Source organism: Geotrypetes seraphini, chromosome 6 (assembly GCF_902459505.1).
Source record: "Geotrypetes seraphini chromosome 6, aGeoSer1.1, whole genome shotgun sequence".
In the NCBI taxonomy this organism is placed as follows: Eukaryota; Metazoa; Chordata; class Amphibia; order Gymnophiona; family Dermophiidae; genus Geotrypetes; species Geotrypetes seraphini.
In genome coordinates this window covers 160,006,129-160,027,470 of record NC_047089.1, presented here as the reverse complement: position 1 = coordinate 160,027,470, position 21,342 = coordinate 160,006,129, and the positions used below count along the sequence as shown (strand labels likewise).

The 21,342-nt window shown below is 43.2% G+C and overlaps 1 protein-coding gene across 12 annotated transcripts in view; it reads left to right on the top strand.

Annotated features, from left to right (window-relative positions):
- Positions 1–21,342, top strand: part of MCF2L (MCF.2 cell line derived transforming sequence like) — a 419,732-nt gene that overhangs the window by 102,956 nt on the left and 295,434 nt on the right. For 2 of the 12 annotated variants that reach the window (XM_033948047.1, XM_033948046.1), the window contains exon 2: positions 13,447–13,630. The exons of the other annotated variants lie outside the window; for them this stretch is intronic. The gene's annotated coding sequence lies outside the window, so the exon portion shown is untranslated. The remainder of the gene's footprint in view (positions 1–13,446; positions 13,631–21,342) is intronic. 12 annotated transcript variants of the gene reach the window in all.

Below are 21,342 nucleotides of genomic sequence, written 5' to 3'. Positions count from 1 at the left end.
GTATTCCTCTCCCCCTCATGTCACTGACATTGCTCCCCTGTACCCCTACCCATATCCTACCATAATATTCAGCATCTTGACTCTATCCCTTCTTACCCTCTCCAGTATTGGCCTTCTGTATCCCTATACCCCTCACATCACTGACAATGCTCCTCTGTGTCTTTATGTTTCCTCCAACCCATATCCAATATCACTCCTTGCTATCCCTATCTGCCTTCCAGTGTTGGCCCTTTGTATCCCTATCCTGCTCCCCATGTCCAATTTAATTTCTCACTTTTTCCAAATTCTGAAATCAGTGTCTCGCCCTTCCAGGGCCAACATTTATCCATTCCTCCTGTTCACCTCCTTTCCCTTCCCAACCCCATTCCACCTCAGGGCTAACATGTCTTCCTCTCTTCTCTCTGCTCAGCCAACCACTGCTCACCCACCCTTCCACTGCCCTGCATATCTCACTCTCTACTTTGCTATCTGCTCCCCGTTTGAGCATTTCTTACTGTCTTGGCTTTGTTTTCTGAACCCCCCCTCCCCCCAGCTCTTGCTCTCTCTCTGCCTCACCTCCTGTTCCAGTATCTCTCACTCTCCTTACTTTGTTTTTCAACCCCCTCCTCCTCACAGCCCTCTAACTTGGTTTCAGTTGCCAGTGATGACAGCACTCCATTCAGCCTTTCTCCAGCCGGCCTATGAAGCCTTTCTTTTGCTACGTACCACACATCAGAAACAGGAAATTGAATCAGAGGGTGGTTCGTGGCAGAGGAAAGATCCCACAGGCCTGCTGGAGAACAGCTGCATAGAGGGCTGGGGGGAGGGTAGAAAGCAAAGCATGGAAATTGAAAAATACCAGAATGAGGGAGAAGAGAGCATGGACTGTAAAGGCAGATATATATAAGTGGGCATTGAGGCTGCTCAGCCGGAGTTCTTGCCTCCCCAATGGAAATATGGAAGACTCATCAGGTATGTATTATGGACTAATGATCTAATGTGACATGTGGAAACTAGCCTGAATATTGTAGCTGTTTTGAGATTATTCTGATTTAAACTCTGTCTCACAGCCATTGTTAATGTTCAACTGCAAATGACTGAAATATGTAGTAGCAGCAGCTGCAGGAACTGAAAAAACAAAATTTTTAGAGCTTAGTGGTAGCAGAACCTTTGGGTCTGGAATCTGGAAGGTGAGTGCTGAGACAGGGCCATTTTTGGGGAAAACTACCCACCTATGGCTCTTGGAATGGAGCTGGCTCTTGGAATGGAATGGCTGGCTCTTGGAATGGAGCTGTTGAAATTGACCCTTCAGCAATCATAAGCACCATGATGACATCTAGGAAGGAATCTATTTTGCTCCCAGAGCTAGACTTCAAATATCTGATATACAACTTATGCTAGCAAATTATGTAACTTGAAGTATATTATACATTTCCTCCAAAAGGGACTCGATAGAGGTCTGGTTCAGGACTGTTATGGTATATAGAGACATGATAAGGTTCCTGAAGGGAATAAGGCATGCCAAACCCCAGTTAAATAAGCTGGTGTTGAACTGGGCTCTAAATTTGGTCCTGGAAATCTTGATTCAAGAATCTTTTGAGCATCTAGTGCAAGTGCCAATTAAGATGTTGATGCAAAAAAAACAAAACACTTTTTTGTGCCAATCACTTTAGCAAGAAGAATTTGGAACTGCAGACATTGGTGTGTCAAGAGGCAGTGTTGCTCTGTGTGGTTCCCTCCTTTTTGCCTAAGGCAGTATTGCCATTTCATAACCAATAACCAATCCATCAAGTTCTCAGTTTTCATCATCGCAAGAGACCATTCCTTGCACGGTTTGGATGTGGGTAGAACTATATGCAGGTACTTGAAGGAGATCGTAACTTTCTGAAGACTAGATACCATTTCTTCTTTTTTGAGTGCTGATGGATTAAAGAAACAGTCATGGCTGCTCAGGGATGTCTGAAGCCCTGGGAGCTTGGGCAGATTCAGCAAGGGCAGAGGCAGCATGCTGGGTATAATTTAAATGTTTCCCCAGAAGATATTTGCAGATTCACAATTATGACATCAATTCATGTAATTGTCCAAAACTATAGGTTATGTCTATGGGCCAGGCAAACGGCAGGATTTATAGCAGTGATTTAGCAAATCGGAAAACAACCCCCTCCCTATATAGCTACTGCTATAAAAACATATAAGTTGCCATACTGGGACAGACCAAAGATCCATCAAGCCCAGTATCCTTTTTCGAACAATGGCTAATTCAGGTCAGAAATACCAGGCAAGATACCAAAAGAGTAAAACAGATTTTATACTGCTTATCCTAGAAATAAGCAGTAGATTTTCTCAAGGCCAGCTTAATATTGACTTATGGACTTTTCTGCATAGATAATAGACTTTTCTGCTAGATAATTAGCCAAATCTTTTTTAAATCCTGCTAAGCTAACTGCTTTTAGCACATTCACTGCCAACAAATTCCAGAGTTTAGTTGCATGTTGAGTGAAGAAATATCTTCTCTAGTTTGTTTGCTTAGTAGCTTCATTGTATGCCTCCTAATGTTTTTGGAAAGAGTAAATATTCATGTCTACCTGTTCCGCTATTAATATAGATCAAAATCTTTTTCGGAGAAGGGAAAATGGTAAAACCAGAGTGTATAACTTGAGGTTGCAGGGAAGAAGACTTAGGAATAATGTTAGGAAATTCTTTTGCATGGAGAGGGTGGTGGATGCCTGGAATTCCCTCCCGAGGGAGGTGTTGGAGAGGAAAAGGGTGATCGAGTTAAAAAATGCATGGTATAAACACACAGGATCTCTAATTAGAAAACAAATGGTATAAATTAAAGAACTAAGACCAGTATTGGACAGACTTGTACGGTTTGTGTCCCATATATGGTGATTCGGTATATGATGGGCTGGGGAGAGCATCAATGTGAACTTTGCTAACTTAGAACATGAGGACGTTACTGGCCAGACTTTACAGTAGATATCCTGCAAACAACGGAATGGTTGGATAGGCTGGAGAGAGTTTAGATGGCAACTTCAGCAGTTGGAACCTAGGACATTACCAGGTGGACTTTAGTCTATGGCCCAGAAATATCAAAGAAGAGACAAGTTAATTTAATCATGTATTTTTAATGAAAATAACTAATGGGCAGACTGGATGGACCATTCAAGTCTTTATCTGCTGTCATTTACTATGTTACTATATCTCCTTTGATCCATCTCTTCTCCTTGCTAAAGAGCCCTATTTGCTTTAGCCTTTTCTCATTGAGAAGCTATCCCATCCCATTTATCATTTTCATCGCCCTTCTCTGTGCTTTATCTATGTTCATTCACCCCTTCAAAGAAATGCAGTAGATTGGTGAGGCAACGGCACCGACGTCAGACTCACTTGTCTATAATTTCCTGGATCACCTCTGGAACCCATTTTAAAAATTACAAATTACTAGCAATAGCTATGCAAGTTCATTTTTCAATTCTGTCAGGGTTTAAAAAAGATTTGGATAAGTTCCTGGAGAAAAAGACTTGAGTTTGCTAATGAGAGAGACATGGGGGAAGCCACTGTTTGCCCTGGTATCGGTAGCATGGTATTGGTAGACAACAGATCTTAGCTCCTCCTGTGCATCCCTCCTGCTGCCGATCTTTGGGAGGGTCTAGCAGGAGAAACTGTGCATCCCTCATGCTGCTAATCTTTGCTGGGGGGATTTTCTAACCGGTGCTTATGACACAGACACAATTTAGAGAATCACGGTTTTAGACGAAGGACTGGCCCCTCCCACATTTAAAAGGTCTTTGCGCATTTGGGACTTAGACAAATTTTTGGTCGAGAATATGGTATAAAGATAGATGTAGTGGCAGTCTGGGCAATTAAACGCCTGGATGTATAGATAGGCCATTCTCGATAAAAGCCACATTGTGGATGTACTTTTTGAGAATGGACATTTTCCTGCTGCCAACTTTGGGCGACTAGCGCTTTAGGCCAAAAAACGGACTTAGACTTTTTTTAAATTAAGCCCCTCCACTTTACTATGTTACTATGACATCTAAAGGCCTATTATTTTCAATTGGCCTTTTTATAATGACTGGACTTGAATTCAGTGTTTCAATCTGTATCATATTGTATTATATTATAATTTTATTTATACATTTTAGACATATTGTAAAGTAAGTATGAGTTATGTTATTTTATATAGTGTGATTCTCTGTTTTTTATTTTTCTATTTTTAATAGAGTTCCTTTCTATTTCATTGGGATTTTTGTTAACCGCTTTAATCCTATTTGGCAAATTAAGCAGTATATAAAGAATTTTAATAAATATAAACATCAAGCTTAAAATTCTGAAATTTTTTTTTTTGAGTTCAATATTTTTATTGTTTTACTGAGAGGAGTGTGTATGGAAAAGAAATCATGTGTTTATATACATTATAGCCATGGATTTGATATTCCACTTCAATTTTAAAATCTGTATTTCATATTTCATATATTTTATATTAAAAGGGTTTATTTATTTGATAATTGTTATTTATATATTTTAGAGATTGCCTGTGTTTTTATTTTGACACATGTATTCTTTTTCATCTTGCTAGACTACCGTAGTCCAGACATATCCTTTCAGTTATCAGAAAGTGGCAGTGCACATTGACAATTCAGTAACTTCATCAGTATAAAGTGTAGTGCAGCCTGAAGCTTGCTAGTATTTCTCTGCCTCCAGCAGATGGTGCAGTTTGGACTGGTTCAGCAAGATTAATTTAGGCAGGCCTGACTTCCAGGAACGCATAGTCCATGACCTGCATCACACTGGTTGAATCTTGTGGCTGGTGTTGACTCCCAGAGATTTGTCTGGGGACTTTTTCTTGGAGAAGCCTAGAGGGTCCCAGCTCTATGCAGTGCTGAGATTCAGCTTACGGGCTCTTGCTTTGGCTAGTTGTTTGGCAGAAGTCTAACAGGGCCTCTCCCATTTGGCATGAGGGTTTGAGCCTCCTCTCCTCTCCGGTCTTTTATTGGGCATTAGTGGACAGATGCCATCCTTCTGCTTTGGTACTGCAGTTAATTGCATGGGTCTCACTAGGTCCCTGCCAACAGAGGCGTACATATCTCCATTTTGGGTATGTGTGTGGGGAGGGGGAGGGCTTGAAATTCTCTTTCCTAATTAATCATTCTGTGTCCTCCTCTGGGTTTCTCTTCTGTACACCCCCTCTCCTTGCTAGCTAGCTAGCCCAGACTTGGGGATTTGGGACTAGAATCTAATCTAATAAGGAACTTCTATTCTGCTTAACCAAACATGGCTCTAGGCAGATTGCAAAAAGTGATCTATGACAATAATTCATACTGTACAAAATAATATCAATCATATTTCAGCTAAAAGTAAAGGTGAACAAGGGAAATTTAAAAAGAGTGGATTATTAACATGCAAATGATTTTCCAGTTGTTCCATTTTATGATGCAAAATCAGACTGATTGAAGTACTTTCACTTGATTTGGCATCTCCTCACTGGCAGATTTAATTTTTGTAACACCATCTTCTACAGAGATAGAAGACATAACATGATTAGAGAAAGTACATAATTGTGCTACTTTCCCTTTAAGCAAATTCTCAGTCCAAGTGACAACTCGCCAAATATATTTTAAGGAACTATCACTCTCAGGAACATTTTGAGTGGAAACCATCTCAAAACTGACTGGTTGCAGTTTAGCTAAGTTATCAGTCTCTTCAGATACTACAATGGGATTTTGCACTATTTCAGATTTGTCCTGCGACTCATTAGGTACAGATTCCACCTGAATATTTATATCTGCAGGCGGGGGTGGAAGGGATCTAGTGTTGGGTTTCAGAGATAACCCATCCAAAGAGAGAGAAGGTGAAAAAGTACTTACTGTTTGAGTAATTCCAGTCATATGTTTGGCCATAGGACCTTTAATCACTGGTGTAGATGCAGCTAATTTTTTTCAAATATCCCCTTTGTTTCTCCATAACTCACTCACTCTATAGCATAGCTGGCTAATATACCTCACTCTATAACAGAACATTGTGATATATGGGGTGAGGGAAGTGGAATCTATAAACATTGCAGGCAGAGATGGAAAGCTCTTTTCTCAATTCCAACACTTTCCAGAACCTCCTGTCCTCCAACTCTCTCCATTATATAAATAACTTAAATACATTTCATCAGTCTGTAAAAATTCCTCTCCAATAAGACCTATAGAAATTGTCTCCCTATACAGTATAATTCATCCAGAATATTGTATATTTTGCTCTGAAAGTAAATTGTCAAATCATCCTGTGAGATATCCAATTTTGGCGTGGCTGCTTCAGGAGATGTCAGGGTTTTTTAATATTTATCTAAGCATGAAGAGAAAAACCTTTCCTTTTGGATCTGGGTTTTCCTTTTATATAGGCTGATTTTCTGTCTCCTTAATGCTTTTAACTCTTCTGTCATAGACACCTAGGGCTAGATTCCCTAAGCAAACTGATCGTGTACCGATCGGTTTGTGACCCCTTTACGACCCCGATCCGATTCACTAACCTTCTGGCTGCACCCGATCCATGCATGCAAATTAGGGAAATGGCATGCAAATCTAGCAAGGCAGCGATTCACCAACATTTTTCAGGCACACCGACTGGGCTGGCCGATCACAAAAGAAGCGACTGCTGGGGACCAGTCACTCAAGTCCTTTCTGGCTGCCATGCCTTCTGCTGGTGTCAGGTCAAAACCGCGGAAGACAAAGGTGCGTGCCGACAACTGAGCGCAGCGCGGAGGCGCACGCCAAAGAAAATAACTGTTTTTAGGGGCTCCGACGGGGGTGTGTGTGGGGGAACCCTCCCACTTTACTTTATACAGATCGCACCGCGTTGTGGGGGGTTTGGGGGGTTGTAACCCCCCACATTTTACTGAAAACTTCACTTTTTCCCTAAAAACAGGGAAAAAGTTAAGTTTACAGTATAATGAGGGGGGTTACAACCCCCCAAACCACCCACAACGCCGCCGCGATCTGTATTAAGTAAAGTGGGGAGGCTCCCCAACAAAACCCCCCATCGGAGCCCCTAAAAACTGTCATTTTCTTCAGCGCGCGCCTCCGTCTTGCGCTCAGTTGTCAGCGCGCGCCTTTGTCTTCCGCAGTTTTGCCTATGAACCCTTCTGCCGCCCTGCTCTTTGCCCTGTCATCCCCGATCTCTTGCTGCCCCGAACGCTTCCCGTTGTCCCGATCTGCCTCCCGCTGCCCTGATCTGCCTCCCGTCGTCCCGATCTGCCTGCCCCACACTGCTAGCCCATGGTTTTAACCCGCGGGCTTCTAGCCGGTTAAAACCATGGGCAAAAGAAAAAAAAGCTGGCCCAGAGGTCCAGTAAAAAGTATTAAAAAAATAAATAAATAAAGATCACAGCTCTTGCGGCATGCGCAGACCATCTACAGATGGTTTGCGCATGCGCCTGGATCACACTACAGCGATCGCCCCCATCTGCATATTTTTCTTTCCTGAATTCGTCGGACCTGTCCGGATTGGGCCCGTTCGGGCAGGTTAGTGAATCTGGGCCCTAGTCCTTTCTAGTTTTCTACATTCCTCGTTCCTCAATTTAAGTTCAGGTGTATACCAAGGATCTTTCACAGCACGGGGTTGAGGAATCTCACACAGAGGTGCAATTCTGTCTAAGTAAGTCTCAGTGAATCATTCTATAAATGCAAAAGTCCATCTACCGAAGATGGCCATGGTTCTGAAAATTTTATCTCCAACTCTGACCACAGTCAAGCAGGATTTGACCCCAGCCCCTAGTATGTATTTTAGGTCTATTTCCCACATGTCTGTTTCCAATTAATACATTTAGAAAGCATTCCTGAATGGAATGAACTGACCATATAATCTTGTGAATTGTCCAGTTATTTTCTTAGACCTGATCTATTCTTTTCTTAGATTAAATTAAAGCATCTAAAGTGTGACCTGACTCATGTACTTCCAATAGATTGAAATTGAGAGGAGGACTGTAGCATGAATTAACACAACTCTGCTAAACGGCTTTCCAAGTATCCTTCCAATCTGTATAAAACTAATATTCCCACACTCTCCCTATCAGGGAGCATTTTAACTCTTAACCAGTATTTCCTCTAATTTAGCAGAAAGAAAGTGTTGAATTTATAAATGGATACATTTATTGGTATATAAATTAAAGCAGCATGGTCTCTTTACAGGATTAGCAAGATACCTTGTATGTCCAGATTTCATTCTGATCTCTGGGGCTACTCATAGGAGTTGCTTTGAAGTACAGATCTCAGGAAGCCACCAGCAGCGATAGCCAAAGCTGGCAGTTGTTCAGTGTGGAGTTTTGCTTGATGGGGAAAGTGCTTTAGGATTATAGCCTGGGTTAAAGTTGGCAGAAGATGTTGGGTCCACAGAGATAAGGGGTTTCTCTTTAGCAGAAATGGGTCCACAGATATAAGGGGTTTCTCTTTAGCAGAAAAGTCAGCCATTTTGTCTATTTATCCACATGGCCTGAGGTAAATGGCAATGAGTATTTAGTGGTGTATTTAGGCAACACTCTTGGGGCTTCTTTCCATGGCAAGTATGACTAAGAGGATATATAATCTGTCCTGTTATGGCTGGTTCTCTTGTTGGTCAAATTGACAATAAATTCCTTGGCAAATAAATAAAAAAGAGTGTAATCCAAGATGGCTGCTGCTGCTGCTGCTATAATGCTGTGAGAGTGCTCTTCTGGATCAGCTTAGGTGTTCTTTTTCTCAGTTTCTTTTCCCCAGTATTACTATGCCTAAACACCAGGGAAAGTTAAGGTACTTCCACTTATCCCTACCCTAGGCATGGAGACCTCTGGACAATGGTCCATTTAGTAATATACCAGCACTCCTCAACCTAATTGGGGTACTCCAGCTTAAAAGGGCATGTGTTGGGTAGCAAAGCGTTGCTGAGCCCTGTTTCAACCGACTCTACCACCTGCACTTTGAGGAAGAGCCAAACTTTAAGAACCAATAACTTTGTAAAGAACATTATAAAAAACCCTCCCAGACAGGAAAAATCACCAAAGCAGAATAAAAGATTACAAAAATGCACACCACTCTTTGTGTAAACCTGCAGGGTGTATGGAATGTAAGTGGTGAATCCACCGCTGTTCGTTCCTCCAAAATATTTTCCGACCCCAGGATACACTCCTTGTCTTATCTTTAACTGCACAGCCTGTTTCTTTCAACCCTCTTTCCCCTTCCCCTCCTCCTGGCAAATTTCTCTGACTAACCCTGCCACTCAGCTTAAAAGGCTCCCCAAGTTCCACCATGAAACCTCCCTTCTGGCTCCTCTTCCTCCTTCTCTGCTCCTCTCTTAAGATCACCCTCTGTCTGATACCCCCCTCCCCTAATCTACCAGATTCCCCAAATGTCACTATTACCTGCCCCGACCTCAAAATTCCCACGCTGATGCGCACCAGAAGTCACCCTTACAAACAAAAACCCCGCAAAGCCAACCTCGCCTCTTTAAAGCCTGTGCCCCCCGCCAACCTTCCCAACCTCGCCCCAGATTCTCTAACCCCAGTCCCGTTACTCTACTGCAACGCCAGATCCGTATGCAACAAGACCCACATTGTGAAAGACCTCCTCGCGGATTCTGATCCTGGATTCTTCTGCATCATAGAATCCTGGATCACCAAAGACGATCTCTTTACACAAAACGAACTTTGCCCCCCGGGCTACCAAGGCCTTTTTTCTCCTAGACTAAACCGTAAAGGAGGTGGTCTGGCACTCCTCTACAAATCCTTCTTTGATGTTCAGCTTCTCGAAAAAGGCAGCCATCGCTCACTCGAATACATGTTAGCCTCAGTCAAAGATGAGCTCCATCCTCACCCACTGGGTATCTTATCATTATATCGCCCGCCCATCCCCTGGAGCAATTCCTCCGAGCTTGTTTACGAGACCATATCTAACGCGTTCCTTAAGTTCCAAAGACTTCTGATCATCGGTGACATCAACCTCCACCTCGATGACACCACCAGCAAGGATGCATCTGATTTCAATAATTTCCTCTCTTCCCTTGGCCTCTCTCCCCCCACCCCCTCTCCAACCCACGATAGAGGCCACACACTAGACATCATCAGCTTCCTCGATCTCACGGATTACAAAACTTCGATCGATGACATCCGTTGGGACCACGTCCCCTGGTCCGACCACTTCCTAGGAACCTTCTCCCTCCCCATCTTCATGTCACACCTTGGAACCTCACCCCATACCTCTAAGTCCATTACTTTCCGCAAGAAAATTTCAAGTGATCAGTTCTGGTCCAAATTTCTCGACAGTCTCTCATCCAAGCCTAAGCCTTCAGATTCTGTAACCAACTGGCACAACTGGATTACTCTCTCTGAATCCACCTACCACTCTCTTGCCCCGCTTTCCACCAAAATCGTCACCTACCCCCGTAAGGCCCCCTGGTACCTCCCACACCACAGGGTACTAAAACAAAAATGTCGATCCCTAGAACGCATCTGGAAAAAATCTAAATCCCCCACAGACAAACAAATCTGGAGAGTCAACATTAAATCTTACAACAACGCACTCAAAAGCGCTAGGAAAAACTTTTATGGTGACAAGATCTCGAGATCAAACAACCAGAACAGCATGCTGTTCAATATCTGGCGCTCCCTAATCCCCAACACCAACCCTTCCATACTCCCCTCCTCCCCATCAGCCGATCTACTAGCAAACTTCTTCAATGGAAAGGTCACCACCTTAAGAAGCTCCTTCCCTCCCGCAGTTTCCTACAACTCCCTAGTACTCGCCACCCCTAATCCCACTGCAAATCTCATCACCCCTGTCCCAGTCAATAGATCCTGGACTGCCTTTGAGCAAGTATCCGAATCGCAGGTCCTCAAGCTCTGCCTGAAATTGAAATCCTGTAACTGCACATTGGATCCATTTCCATCCTATCTATTTGAGAAAATACCCGCACAGGCCATCTCATCTCTCACCAAACTCATAAATTCTGCCCTACTCTCAGGCCTCTTCTCACCGGAAATGGGACGCATTGCATTGACCCCCCTACTGAAGAAGACTGACCTAGACCCCTCCATCCCATCCAACTATCGCCCTATAGCAAACATCCCTCTCCTTACCAAATTGCTTGAGTCCATTGTCTCCTCCCAACTCTCAGCCTACTTGGAAAGATTCTCTATCCTCCTACCGTATCAATACGGCTTCAGACCCAACTTCAGTACTGAAACCCTCCTGGCCTCCCTAACCTCGAAGATCCAACAACTCCACTCTCACAAAAAATTTGCCGTTCTACTCCAATTCGACCTCTCTGCAGCCTTCGACGTTGTCCATCATGACATTCTAATCCTCCTACTCTCCGAGATAGGCATCAGCTCCACGGTCCTTGACTGGTTCTCGAATTTCTTACGTTCTCGTTCTTACACCGTCACCAAGAATGGTACCTCATCCTCCCCGTGGAAACCGACATGTGGAGTTCCACAAGGCTCCCCCCTATCCCCTATCCTCTTCAACATTTACATGTCCTCCCTGAACCTCCTCCACCTCTCCCCCCTAGAATTACTCTACACTTACGCTGACGATATCCTGATCCTCCTCGAGACCGACGCAAACCTCTCCAATCTCGCAGCAAACATCTCTTCATGCATAACCAAACTTCAATCCTGGGCTCTTGCTGTACAAATGAAACTAAATGAATCCAAAACCAAACTACTTTGGCTTGGCCCCAAACTTGATCATTTACCCACCTCCATCCCACTGCCCACAGGCACCTCTCTACAACTAGAGTTCTCTAGCAAAGTTCTGGGCATCACCATAGATTCCTCGCTATCCTTCAACGACCACCTCAACTCCCTGATAAAAACATGCTTTCACAGCCTTCACATGCTGAGGAAAGTGAGGTCCTGCTTCCACCAAAAACACTTTGCCGTACTCGTACAGTCCATCATCCTCTCCAGATTGGACTATTGCAATTCCATCTACCTTAGCTTAACAAAGAAAAGCCTCCACAGACTCCAACTAATCCAGAACACCGCGGCCAAACTCATCTTCTCAAAAAGCAAATTTGACCATGCCTCTCCACTCCTGTCCAAGCTACACTGGCTTCCTGTCATCTCCAGGGTCCATTTTAAATGTGCCTGCCTAACCTTCAAGATGCTCCACGGCATCCTTCCACCTCTTATTCCTCTATCCTGGAATTCCTCAAATCCATTCTCCACCAGACCCACGCAAAAATTAAAACTATCCTTCCCCTCCTCAAAGGGTATCTCCCTCATCGGTAAACTCGGGTCCTCCCTCCACTTCAGAATCGCTCAGCTCTGGAATAGTCTCCCTTCCCCTCTCCGTAACTTGAGCCCCCTTCTACCATTCCGTAAGCTTCTGAAGACTTGGCTCTTCTCCAAAACGTAACCCGTCCCCTCCCTATTATTATCACACCTAACCTCTCTCTTACTTACTTTTATAAACCCACTGGAGTTCCGTTGCTTCCTATCCATGTAAACCGTGTCGAGCTCCACCTGTGGAGATGATGCGGTATATAAACCCAAGATTTAGATTTAGATTTAGATTTAGATCCCCTCCTCGGGGCAGAGTAACTGTGTCAATGATAAAAAACTGCAAATCTGACAGCTGATGCCCTAAATCCCTCCAGTTCTGTACCAGAGGGGGCTTTTGTTACTCCTTTGCGTATTCTGCTGAGATGTTCATGTATGTGTGCTCTTATAATTCTAGTGGTACACCCCCATATATATCTTAGCTCCCAATTTTCTATGGTGCTAATATTTGCTTAGGAGTCCTGCACATCTCAGAACCTTTTGGCCTTTCTTCTTCCCCCTTCCCTCCCCACCACTGTTTCAGCTAAGGGTACACTGGTGGGTACCACCTGCAGGATAGCTGTCTCCTGCTAAATCTAAGCATAGGCTCCCCAGAGTGCCTTGAAGCCAATGTGGACGGGGTCAGAAAAGATCAAGTGGCTTGCTTTGGCAACACGTTCAAATTCTCTGGTATACTTTCTGAACCTATGGGCTTCAGATTCCCCTTAGCAATGTGAGGTGTGTCAACATTCATTTAGAGTTTGAGGAAAGAGGATATAGCCAGTATGGTGAACAGAGGGAATTTACCTCCTCAGGTGACCTTAATTTCTAGATGTTGATCTCCAGAGAGCTCTTGTATAGATCATAAGAAATACTGAGCTATTGATGGTGGTGATAAAGGAGAAGGGTCCTATAGTCAGGCCATTTATAGCCCCCCCCCCACCTCTCTTTCTCTCATGTATACATGTGTGCTCACCACTCTCCCCCTCCCCCACCCCATGAGACAGGGTTTAAGTAGAGTGCTGTTTTTACCTTCATTTCCTTGGATCAGAATGATACAGGGTGGTTTATCTGAGGGAATGATTCTTTTGGGTAGAGCCAAGATATAAAGGTAGCTCACCATTTAGTGTTCATAGTAGTAGACAGTTTTCTTTCTCTGATTTTATCTTTCTTTCTTTCTCTAGTCTCTATATTTCCAGTGGTTCCACAACTCAAGTACTCCTGTGTCAGGTCCAACATCTTCTAGATGGGCCCATGGTTTCCTTCCTGCCGTTAGCAGTATGTAGAGGAGAGAGGCCTTGAATATCCCCATGTAGGACCTGTCAGCTCTGAATCAGATTAGCATCAAGTGAGTCCTTCAGGATGGAGGTAAGTGATGTTAGAGGCTCAAGGCTTGACTGAGACTAATCAAGACATAGGCTAAGGGTTTTCAATGCTGCTTTTTGGCAGTGTCTCCAAAGAAAAGTAGACTTGGCTGTACCAATCTTGTAAGGCAGTTGTATACCCTCTATGAGAGAACAGTTTTTGCAAAAATCTTCCACTCAGGGGCTGCTGGAATATATATAGACCTCACCTCCCTTTCCAATATTGGTTATAGGTGTCCAGATTCACAGGGGAGCAGCTTTATTATAGGCAGCTCCCTCCTATTCTTACGTGGGTAGACCTGGATGGAATCTGTGGCTGAGTGTGGATGCTGAGTTCGGTCTATGATATTTGTGTAAATGCTTGAAGCCTTCTTTGTGGCTGATCACGGTTTGGGGATTTGTACTTTTCCCTCTCTATAGACTTTGGGAACAGTAGGAAGTGAGGATGCTTGTTTTGGGGGAGGGAGCTCTGTGTATTTCTATTCTTGATGTTCCCATGCAGAGTGTCATACCTCTCCTCAGGTATCCCCCTGCTTGAGAATGCAGGAACATCTCTCTTTAAGAGTCGCCATCAGATCTTTTGTGCTCACAATCCTGGAGCCCTTTTGATTGGCTTCATGCTCTCTCATCTTGGGCTTCCCAAGAGTCTCTAGGCAGTCAGGTATAGTATATTCAGATGTTTGGCCTCCGGAATGAGTTCTTTACTTAACAAAGTTAGATCATGGTTAGACTTCTGTAGGGGTGATTCCCTTATGCCTTCTGAAAAGCACAGGGGGAGTCATTTTATCTTTCAAGTAGAAAATGGCATTGTTGTTTTGGGCTCAGGATCTTGAACTTTCTGTTCCAGTTTCCAGGACACCCAGTTTCTTGTTCTTGTCTTTTCTGTGTCTAGTTCTTTTATGAGTCCTAGGATTTTGGCCAGTAGATTTATGTTATGCTATGTGTTCAGATCCATTGATGCTCTCCAGATTAAGTATTCTTCACATGATGGAGGGATCAGGGTTGCCAATTCATTAACCTTGTGTTTCCTGGGAATGCAAAGTAGGGGGAGGGAGGAGGAAAACAGCACAGGTCTTGCTTACCTCAGGGTATGTCTGCAATGCTCCCTGCATCAGCCACTCCTAGCTGAGGCTCTTTAGCCAACTTGAAGGAGGGAGTTGTATTTTGGATCTAGTGTCCTTAGAAGACTTAGATCCCTTGGATTGTGATCAGGGTCTTGGTGGTCCAGTTAAGGTCCCTAAGGTTTTGTTGATTGGTTGTTCTACTCTTTGCTAAGCCCATGAGCAAGAAGAGAAGAGATTAATTCACATTGCTGATTAAATAAATATGGAGTTACAGAAAGGAATAGTGCCTTGTCAGTGATCCACATTGCTTTGCATTTGCTAGGATTAAAAACTACACAATTTGTCTGAATACTAGTTCACCACTGATGACAAGCAATTGTTTAGTAGAGTAAGATCAATAGAAGTATGATCAACATAAAAAGTTGTATATCATCTGCTAAGAAGAATGGACTAAAGCCTAAGGACTGAATTGAACTGTTGCAGAATGGGATGTAGGCATAATCATCAGTGAAGATATTAAGACTGCCAATCAAGTAGAGAAAGCATCATCCAAGGCTAGACAAATGCTGGGTTGCATCTGTAGAAGCCTGAAGTTATAATGCCATTGTACAGGTCCATGGTAAGATCTCATCTGGAATATTGTGTTCAGTTTTGGCGGCCACATTATCAAAATGATGTGCTGAGAATGGAGTCAGTTCAGCGAATGGCCACTAGGATGGTCTCAGGCCTCAAGTATCTCCCATATGAAAAACGTCTGGGTAAGTTGCAGCTATACTCTCTCGAGGAACGCAGAGAGAGGGGAGACATGATAGAGACGTTCAAATATGTTACTGGCCGTATTGAGGTAGAAGAAGACATCTTTTTCCTTACAGGGCCTATGGCAACAAGAGAGCATCCGTTAAAAATCAAGGGTGGGAGATTTCATGGTGACACTAGGAAGTATTTCTTTACCGAAAGGGTGGTTGATCGTTGGAATAATCTTCCACTTCAGGTAATTGAAGCCAGCAACTTGCTCGATTTTAAGAAAAAATGGGAAAAGCATGTGGGTTCACTTCAAAGAAGTGCTTAGGGGGGAAGGTTCTTAGAGTGGGCAGACTTGTTGGGCCAATGGCCCTTTCTGCCGTCATATTCTATGTTTCTATGTTTCAGGTGGACTGACAAATAATTGACAAGAATTAGTACAAGTAATGAACCCTTAGGGCCCGGATTCTATAAATGGTGTCATTGTTGTCCACCTTAAAAACGGCAGCCGATTGCATGTCAGTCACACGAAGGCACCATTTATAGAATCATGGCTTTGGAAAAGGCTGACGCTGGAAATGTAGGTCAGGGTTTTCAAGGCCTACATTTCTGATGCCTATTTTTTATGTGAATTACACCTACAGAAGTGCTTTATATGCCTAACACCACTTCTGATGTTAGCCAAACCTATAGTGGCATTAGGCATTGTAAAGTGCCTCCATAGGCACAATGCAGGTGCTGCTTAATAATTTTTTTAACTACTTTGAAACGGCGTTTTGCACGTAGGTGCCGGTAGGGTGCCTACTGGTGCCTAAGTTACATAGTAACATAGTAGATGACGGCAGATAAAGACCCGAATGGTCCATCCAGTCTGCCCAACCTGATTCAATTTAAATTTTTTAAATTTTTTCTTCTTAGCTATTTCTGGGCAAGAATCCAAAGCTATACCTGGTACTGTGCTTGGGTTCCTACTGCCGAAATCTCCTTTAAAACCTACTCCAGCCCATCTACACCCTCCCAGCCATTGAAGCCCTCCCCAGCCCATCCTCCACCAAATGGCCATATACAGATACAGACTGTGCATGTCTGCCCAGTACTGGCCTTAGTTCAATTTTTAATATTATTTTCTGATTCTAGATCCTCTGTGTTCATCCCACGCTTCTTTGAACTCAGTCACCATTTTCCTTTCCACCACCTCTCTTGGGAGCGCATTCCAGGCATCCACCACCCTCTCCGTAAAGTAGAATTTCCTAACATTGCCTTTGAATCTACCACCCCTCAACCTCAAATTATGTCCTCTGGTTTTACCATTTTCCTTTCTCTGGAAAAGATTATGTTCTACGTTATTACCCTTCAAGTATTTGAACGTCTGAATCATATCTCCCTGTCCCTCCTTTCCTCTAGGGTATATATATTCAGGGTTTCCAGTCTCTCCTCAAACGTCTTCTGGTGCAAGCCCCCTATCATTTTCGTCGCCCTCTTCTGGACCGCTTCAAGTCTTCTTACGTCCTTCGCCAGATACGGTCTCCAAAACTGAACACAATACTCCAAGTGGGGCCTTACCAATGACCTGTACAGGGGCATCAACACCTTCTTCCTTCTACTGGCTACGCCTCTCTTTATACAGCCCAGCATTCTTCTGGCAGCAGCCACTGCCTTGTCACACTGTTTTTTCGCCTTTAGATCTTCGGACACTATCACCCCAAGGTCCCTCTCCCCGTCCGTGCATATCAGCTTCTCTCCTCCCAGCATATACGGGTCCTTCCGATTATTAATCCTCAAATGCATTACTCTGCATTTCTTTGCATTGAATTTTAGTTGCCAGGCATTAGACCATTCCTCTAACTTTTGCAGATCCTTTTTCATATTTTCCACTCCCTCTTTGGTGTCTACTCTGTTACAAATCTTGGTATCATCTGCAAAAAGGTACACTTTTTTCCTTCTAACCCTGCAGCGATGTCACTCACAAACATATTGAACAGGATTGGCCCCAGCACCGAACCCTGAGGGACTCCACTACTCACCTTTCCTTCCTCCGAGCGAATTCCATTAACCACCATCTCTGGCGCCTGTTATAGAATTTGGGCCTTAGATACCCTGCAGTATGTTCCTTTTGCTTGGGGAGGTTTGTACTCATCCGTTCCTTCTTGGTGATAGTCTTTGCAAAGTTGCCTTGCCTAGATCCATTCTCTTCCAGGGCCCTATATATGGTTTACCTGACAGCTTCATTGATTTGCACTTGGCATGCTCTTCTTTCCTTTATCTAATCTAATCTTCTATTTGTGTGTCGCACATGCCTATTTAGGCTCTAGATGACATTCAGAAAGGGGTTGAAAGGGGATCAGGAGGAGGGACTAAAAGGGGCCTTGAAAGGGAGTGAGGGCAAGAGGGGGCCAAGAAATCATAGTTGTCTAGGAGCTCATCTAGTGAAAGAGATGGAAAGATTCATTTCTGAGAAGTTAAGTAGGTTTAGCTGTCAAACATTTCTCGCTTCACAAGCTTTAATTTGTGGACATGGGTTTTAGTCTTGAATTCTGCCCACTTTACAGGTGATAACCATGGGCATTGGCTTGGTGGGCTAACAACCTTGTTCCAAACCTATTTTCAGCATCCTTGAATATCTTGGTATGAGCATGTTTACTGCCTTCAGGAGAGTCCAAGGTGATAGTGTGGCCTTTACGGTGTTTCCTTTACTGTCTCATGGAGATAACTCAGGGCAAGTAGCATATTGCCTTCCTAGGGCTATGTTTATTAGGGCCTGGTCTTCCTACTGCTAGGACCTTAAAGTTTCAGTAAGCCTCACTCACCTGGACTGGAATAGTAGTATAAAAAGGAAGATGAAATTTGGATTTTATCTTATAATTTTCTTTCCTTGAGTACTGCTAGGTCAGTCTAGGACTGACTTAGGAAAACTATAGCTGATGATACTTCTCTTGGTCTCATTAGCAGCCGGAGGGATCTCTCAGGCTTCTCCTAGAGATACTTTCCAGGAAGAGTTTCTCTGCTTGGAAGGGTTTGGAAACCTGAATATTGATCCGTGGGCTCAATTTATAATGTTTTATTATCTTGTGCAATAATATCAGTGTGAATCTACAGCACAACAAAGGAGAAGACCCAAAGATCCACAGTAAAATCAATCCAACGATAAAAACAAAAAACTGTGGCTACTGATGTTCTGAAAATGATTTATTGTACACTTTTATACATTAAAACTATAAAAATGCAATTGTAATAGACCCTACATGGTCCATGTTTCGGTGAACACTCCTTCCTCAGGGGTCCTAGGAGGTAAAAGTGATGATGAATAATAATAAACATTGAGTGTTTCAGACCTCATTTGGCAGTGATGTACTGGCAACTGGTTGCACTGCATCTTATACTAATAATGTCATCACTGTATTGTTATTGTCTCCATCTGCTGTTTGGAGGATATAATCCACACATCTGGACAGGTCTAGCAGACTCAAAAGGAAATTATCAGGTAAGATTCGTCTTTCACCTATAGGTACTATGTTTCAGTGTTTTTGTAGATCTCCTTGAGTACAAACTATGAATCCATGATGCAAAAAAAAAAAAAAACCTACTATGTTAATCTGCAGAAAGCTCCAAACAAATCAAAGAATCTCTTCACACTGACAGAAGATTGCTCACAGCCTCACAAGAAAATTAAAAAAAACTTACAAACTGACCTAGACAGTGAAACCCTCTCCATCTCTTCCAAGAAAAAAATTGATTTGCACAAATCTTGATTTGACATCCCATACCCCAGCAAACGTCCCAAATGACCCTCCCTCTATGAGAGAACCTGGAACAAAAACCCTCAAGTGCCTTGAACTGGCATCTCATGAAGACCTAGCAAAAACAATCACCGCCCTATGACCCTTTGGATTCATCCTTGATTTGTGCCCACCAAACCTCCTGATGGATGCACAAGACACCATCATCACATCAATACTACTGCTAATAAATTCCTCCATCTGATCAGGAATGGTACCACAGAGCTGAAAATTGGCAATCATCAGACAGATCTTAAAAAAAACTGACCCTGGATCCAAATGAACTCGACAACTACAGACCGGTTTCCAACCTTCCCTTCATTTTCAAGATCCTTGAAAAGACTGTACTATCGCAACTCCTGGCCTTTGTCAACAGACAGAATGCCCTCTTCCCTTACCAATCTGGATTCAGAAAATTCCATAGCATAGAAAAGGTCTTAGCAGTCATTATCAATGACTTTTGGAACATACTAGACAAAAGGAACGATGGACTACTGGTCCTTCTAGACCTCGATGCCACCTTTGATACCATTGACCACCACTGCCTCCTCGCCGGACTCTCAAATATTGAAAAAAATGATCGAGTGCTCCAGTGGTTCTCATTGTTCCTGAGCCAAAGGCCCCAAATCATCCTACTAAGATCTTCTCTATCGTGTCCTAAACTGATGTAATTTGGAGTACCGCAGGGTGCCCTCCTGTCCACTTTGCTTTTCAACCTCTATATCACATCGGTGATAGACATTGCCTTAAAATACCAAATAAAGATCCACTTGTTTGCTGATGACATACAACTGTACCTACCACTAGGCTTAAACCGAGACGCTCAAATCTCCAAACTACACATCTGCCTCTTGGAAATAAAAAGCTGGATGATCCAAAACAAGCTACAACTAAACACAGCAAAAACTGAACTCCTCTGGATAAGAAGAGATGAGCCCCAAACATGCATGCCCGTCAATCTCCTGTGAATCTGTCACCCTGATGGCCATAACAAAGTATGCAGCCTAGGGGTGGTCCTTGATAGTGATCTTTCGCTCTCTGACATATCTCCCAAGTAGTATCCACCTCATTCTAATACTTCCAGCAGCAACAGAAAATCAGATGATTCTTCTCAGAGCCAGACTTCACTCAACTACTATATCCTTCGTCCTCTCCTGTATGAACTACAGTCAAACCTCGGTTTGTGAGTAACGCGGTTTGCAAGTGTTTTGCAAGATGAGCAAAACACATGAGCAAACTTTAACTCACAAACTGAGCGTTGACTCAATGGATTAAATAGTTTTTATTAAGTTTAAAAAAATTTAATAACAGACAATAAAGCGTAAAAGCACATACAACTTACAAGTATTTATGCACAATCAATTTACTCCACCCTCCCTTCCAATAAATAATCATTATAAATAACAAACATTTTTACCCACTCAGTATGCGAGCCCCCACCCCAGGAACTGGCTTTGTTTCTCCCCTGAGGCCACCGGCGCTGCTCCCTCCCTTCGCGACTGAGATCGTCTCCCTCCTCCCCCACTGACTGGCCATATGCATACCTTATCATCCGTGCACCGGTGCCTTGAATCGACTTCTTCGCTAACAAGAAGAAAACAATTACACACACCCTTGGGACACACCCTCCTTCTGAGACTGCCCCAAAAAGATCTTACACACACTACTTACCGTTCCTCTGGAACAAGCTACCTATCCATATAAGATCATTAGAAGGTCTACTGAATTTCATGAAGGCAATAAAAAACCACCTCTTTCCTTAACCCTTTATGAGAGTGCACTACCCAAATTCCCAAACATTATAAAAAAGAGCACCAGCCCTCCACTCTCACAAATCTCAAATACTAATGTTCTTTGCCCACTGTACCATGAACTGTTGCCTTTATATTGTCCATCATATAATGCTCTACCATACCAAGTCACCTTCTCTGGTATAATATATAGCCTCCACTGGGCAAAACCCCACCATAATATCTACAATATACTATATCTTATCACACCATGTTTTGTCATGCAATGCTTGCCACATTTTGTTATACTGTCACCTTTTCTCTCTCTGTCACTCTAGTAGACTATACATTGTATCATTCATACTATATTTGCCATCCTTTGTCTACCATGCTAGGCTCTACCAT